The following is a 5,524-nucleotide window of genomic DNA, read 5'->3' as shown; positions in this document are numbered from 1 at the left end:
CAGAGGGAGCTGGTCTCCCCAGAGAGACAGAGGGAGCTGGTCTCCCCAGAGAGACAGAGGGAGCTGGTCTCCCCAGAGAGACAGAGAGACTGGTTTCCCCAGAGAGACAGAGAGAGCTGGTCTCCCCAGAGAGACAGAGAGAGCAGGCCCTCCCCAGAGAGACAGAGAGACTGGTTTCCCCAGAGAGACAGAGAGAGCTGGTCTCCTCAGAGAGACAGAGAGAGCTGGTCTCCCCAGAGAGACAGAGGGAGCTGGTCTCCCCAGAGAGACAGAGGGAGCTGGTCTCCCCAGAGAGACAGAGAGAGCTGGTCTCCCCAGATCAGGCACCGTGAGCTTGGACTTGGAGCCTCCTAAACTGTGAGGGAATAGATAGCTGTTTGCTAAGCCACCCACTGCGGGCTTCCTGTTGGGGCAGTGCTGGAGAGCGGGACAGGTAGTGGCCCACAGAGAGATTTCCTGGGAAACCCCGTAAACACGGCTACGTCAGCCCCTGCTCTGAGCAGGCGCAGGGGTCAATGTCCTCTTCCTGTCTCCCTCTTGTTTCTTCGTCCTTTCTCTTTGTCCTGCTCACCCCCGCTGGCCACACTGCACCCCAGGGTGCCCACGGATGCCTTCCCCAGCTAGGGAAGGAGGGGTCACAGGTCCCATGCAGGGAGTCCTGGGTGAGGTCAGCCCACTCTACTTCCGGGGCTCCCCCAGGGCTGGGCCCTCGCTCAGGGCGGGGCCAGGATCTCGGGGCTGGGGTGGGGTGAGGGCTGGACAGGTGGGGCCTGAGCCTGTGAGGGGAAGGGCAGATCAGAAGGGGCTGGGATGGCTCCTGGAACTCTGAGGTGGGTGCTGGGGCAGGGGGTGTGGGTTGGGGGGCTGTGGAGGTCACCATGCCCAGAAAGGCAGCTGCAGCTGCCCGGGGATGGGGACAAAGGGGGCCTGGCTCTGGTGCGCATGGTCTGTGGCAGGTCTGAGTCAAAATACCTACGGCCCAGCAGGTCATGTGCAGGGTTGCCCAGTCATTGCCTTATGCTGGCCTGGGTCAGCCAGGCTGGGCGCGGCCATCGGAGGTGACTCAGGCCCCAGTAACACTGCCACAGGAAGGCGGCCCCAGCACAGGGACGCCCCCTCCTCACCCTGGCCCTGAGACTCCCTCCGCACCCCAGAGACCCTGCCCCATCTGGGTCGGGAGCACATTTCGCCTATGCCCGGGTTCCTGGACCTGCTGCCTCCAGCTCTTTAGCAAGGGGCCAGGGTGGAAGTGGGGGCCCTCCGGGCCACTGGAGGGGAAGTCAGGTGGGGGGCGGGGTGAGGAGCTGTCTCCAGAGAAGAAGTGGCAGGAGAGGGAAGCAGAGAGGGCCTGGCCCCCCGAGACGATGCTGCTGCTCTGACACCCCGAGAGACCCCAAGGCTGGAATCCACAGGTAGGCTCTGTGCTGGGTGGGGTGGGGTAGGGGTGGGTGGGGGCAGGGTAGCTTGTCCTCAGCATGGCAGACACCAGGCCTGTCCTCTCCACACAGCTCTCCAGGCCTCAGTTTCCCATCTTACCTAGTCCCGGGCACCTCTCACCCAGGATCTGACCCAGAGAGGCAGGCTGGCTGTGACCAGGTAGCCGGACCTATGCAGGGCTAAAGGTTACCCAAGTGTGAAAGGGTAGAGAGAAGACTGGGAGGCCGGAGACCCGGAGCCTTGTGGATTCCAGGAGAGGCCACCCCCCTCTGGAGGCCTCCTCTCCTGGATCCCCAGGGACACTCAAAGCATGCCCAGGGTCCTTGTCCCTAAGGCGGGGAAGGGTGGCTCTATGCTTTTAGGAGAAGGGAAAGAGGCTTGGCTGACCTCTCTCCTCCCTGGTGGGAGGCTTTGGGGTATATGGTTGGTCAAGGTCATGGTTCCTAAGCATTTGACCTTGGGTGGTGCAGGATTGGACCACTCTGTTTACTGCCCTCTGCTTCAGCAGGATGGATTGTGGAAGTAGCAGCTGGGGGTGGGGGGCATGTGGCGTGGGGGGTTTAGCACAAATAGCTGGAGGAGGGGCTCAACCCCATGTTGCTGTTAGCAGTTCCTGATGACTTGGGAGGGGTTTGGGGGGCAGGGGCTTTTGTAGCTCCCTGGGAGCTGGTGTCCCTGAGCTTACTGGAGTAGCTGCCCCTCCAGGTCCTTATTACTGCGTGACCTCAGGCAGTGTGCTGCACCTCTCTGGGCCTCAAGTTTGCCCATCTGTAAAGTGCGGATCATAATCTTCCTCTGGAAGGATTCTGGAGCAGGAGGGGTTCTTCGGGGTCTGAGGTGGGTGGGAAGGGGCAGTGGGGAACAGAGATAGGCTGCCTCCCACTAGCCCCATGTGGCCTGGGCGCCCTCTGGTGGCCAGTCCTCAGGGCAGGGGTCCCTTCAAGGCCCATTCAGTCAGCCTGCTCCCCGACTTTGGCCAATGCCTTTGCTCAGCCCCATTCTGAGCCTCAGACACCCTCAGACAGAATCGAATCCGACTCATTGAGCACCTATAGGGCAGAGTATAACTTCCCCTTTGGCTTTCCGAGCCTGCAAATCTTTTTTTTTTTAAATCATTTTATTAGGAGCTCATACAACTCTTATCACAATCCATACATACACACGCCAATTGTGTAAAGCGCATTTGTATATTCATTGCCCTCATCCTTCTCAAAACATTTCCTCTCCACTTAAGCCGCCGGCATTAGGTCCTCATTTTTCCTCTCCCTCCCCCCTGCCCCCTCCCTCATGAGCCCTTGATAGTTTATAAATTATTATTTTGTCATATCTTGCCCTGTCCGACGTCTCCCTTCACCCACTTTTCTGTTGTCTGTCCCCCAGGGAGGAGGTCACATATAGTTCCTTGTAATCGGTTCACTCTTTCCAACCCATTCTCCCTCTACCCTCCCAGTATCACCACTCACACCACTGGTCCTGTAGGGATCATCCTCCCTGGATTCCCTGTATTTCCAGTTCCTATCTGTACCAGTGTACATCCTCTGGTCTAGCCAGACTTGTAAGGTAGAATTCATATCATGATAGTGGGAGCGGGGAGGAAACATTTAGGAACTAGAGGAAAGTTTTATTTTTCATCGTTGCTACGTCGCCCCCTGACTGGATCGTCTCCTCTGCAAGGGGATCTCCAGTGGCCTGCTAATGGGCTTTGTGCCTCCACTCCGCACTGCCCCCCTCATTCACTATGGTAAGATTTTTTTGTTCTGATGATGCCTTATACCTGATCCCGTCGACACCTCATGATTGCATAGGCTGGTGTGCTTCTTCCATGTGGGCTTTGTTGCTTCTGAGCTTGATGGTTGCTTGTTTACCTTCAAGCCTTTATGACCCAGACGGCATACTTTTTGATAGCTGGGCACCATCAGCTTTCTTCGCCACATTTGCTTATGCACCCATCTGGCTTCAGTGATCCGTTCGACACCTCGTGATCACACAGGCTGATATGTTCTTCCATGTGAACTTTGTTGAACCTGCAAATCTTTATGGGAGCAGAAGGTCTCATTTTTCTCCTGCAAAGTGACGGGTGGGTTTGAACAGCTGACCTTGTGGTGATGGCTATAGACTTCCTCAAATCCTAAATCCCACGCTTTCTGACCTTGTGGGAGGCACTGGGCTCGCACTAGATTTGGGACTGGACTGACTGGGGCCGTGGTGCCTGGCATCCACTGGGCAGTGGGGGGCGCTGCTGCCCATGGTTTGGAGCCAGTCTGGGTGTGGGCGAGGCCAGCAGCCAGCTGTGAGCACAGGCCTCACCTGCTAGGCTCTGGGGAGCCGGCCTTTCCCTCCCAAGGGCCCGCCTCCCGGAGCCTGGTGGTTTTATTTGGCTGCCTGGGCAGATGGGGCGATGGGTCCTCAGAAAAGCTTAAGGACGGACACCCAGGGCTGCAGCCCTGATGAGGGGGAGTCCGAGAGTCTCTAGTCTGCTGTGTGCTCTTAGGAAAATGACTTCCCCTCTCTGGGCCCCCGCCATGCCTTTTGAAGACTTAAGGTACTAAACTCGCTAACAACAGAAGTTGACACTGAGCAATGAGGTCCCACAGCTCTTAAGTGGCAGAGTTCGGCGAGGACCCTAGGTCTTGCTGACTGCCCATCCCAAACCCTCACGGGACCTTTTGGCTTTGGGAGTGGGGACAGAGGCCAGCAGGGCTGGGCTTGCCAGGGATGGCCAGTGGACCGCCCCCTGCCTTTGATGCCAGTCTGAGTGGGCATGGGGGTGGGGTGGATCTCAGCACGTCAGGAGCTTACAGAGACCCTGGCTCTCTGAAGAGCCCACTGTGCTGCCAGCGGCAGGCATGGTCCCACCCAGAAAGGGAGGAAGTGGAAACCGGGTCTAGGGGTGGGGCATGGGTGGGGGCTGGCCGGGCAGGAGATCAGAGTGGGATTGGGTCATGGAGTCCCAGAGCTGATAAGCATCGGGGTGGCCTGGCTCAGGCGGAAGCAGGGGGTCCCCTTGCAAAGACTTGTCCATGGGGACCCCAGGGGACTCCTCGCTGCTGGTGAACCCTCCCTGGTAACTGGAGTAGGCCTGGGCCTCATGACCTTCTGTTTTAGGGGGACCATGGCTCCGTCACCCTCTATGAAACTTCTGAGCCTGTTTGTTAAAAGGAGGGTAGATTGCCTCCCGGGACTGGGGCTGGGGTGGGTACTAAAGGGTGATCCCTAGAAGCAATTTGTAGAGGCTCAGGAAGCTCTTCAGTCTGGCAGGCCCCTGGGAGTCTCAGGGGCCAAGGTGCAGGCCCAGTGAGATAGCCATCCTGCCTGGAAGATGCAGGAGCTCGACTCCTCTTCCAGGCTCCCCCAATGCCCCCATCTCTCTTCTCTTCCCAGGGACCAGGGGAGTCCGGCCCCATCCTCCCCACCGCGGGGCATGGATCCCGCTTGCCCCACCAGCCTCTGTCTCCTCTGGGCACGCAGGGAGTGTGGAGCGGGCTCTGGGTATGTCCTTGGCAGTGCCGCTGGGGGAGGAGGGCGGGAGGCAGCCGGGTTCAGGCTGAGTGGGCCCTGGCGGCTTCCTGCTCTGTTAATTGCCTGAGCTGAGGAAATCATTGAGTGAAACATCCTCCCGCCCGTCCCCTGCCCAGGGCTGGTTTAGCAGGAGCCGAGCTGTGGTCTCTCTCTTTTGGAAAATCCAGAGAGAGAAGGAAGCTGTCAACTGGGCTCTGACATCAGCTTTGTCCCCGTGCCAAAATTCAGGGTGGCCAGGCTGGAGGAGGGGGTGGGGAGGAAACCAGCTGCTAGTGGCGGTGACAGGAGCCAGGTTGCCTGGAGGTTCCCCGGGGGCGGGGCTGGCGGACACACAGGTAGGCACGCATGCACACACTCTCACACACGTCTCTGTTCACCCCCTTGTGCCATTCACAGACATACAAGTATGGTCACACGCATACAACGACAGGCCTGGAGTCTAGCTCTCTCCCTATCTCAGAGGTATAGCCAGGCCGAGACACACACACACACACACACACACACACACACACACACACCGCCTGGAGTCTAGCTCTCTCCCTATCTCAGAGGTATAGCCAGGCCGACA

This window comes from Echinops telfairi, unplaced genomic scaffold (genome assembly GCF_000313985.2).
Source record: "Echinops telfairi isolate 266 unplaced genomic scaffold, ASM31398v2 ScPeMD7_29;HRSCAF=101, whole genome shotgun sequence".
NCBI classification, from domain to species: Eukaryota; Metazoa; Chordata; class Mammalia; order Afrosoricida; family Tenrecidae; genus Echinops; species Echinops telfairi.
This window is presented reverse-complemented; position numbering follows the sequence as displayed.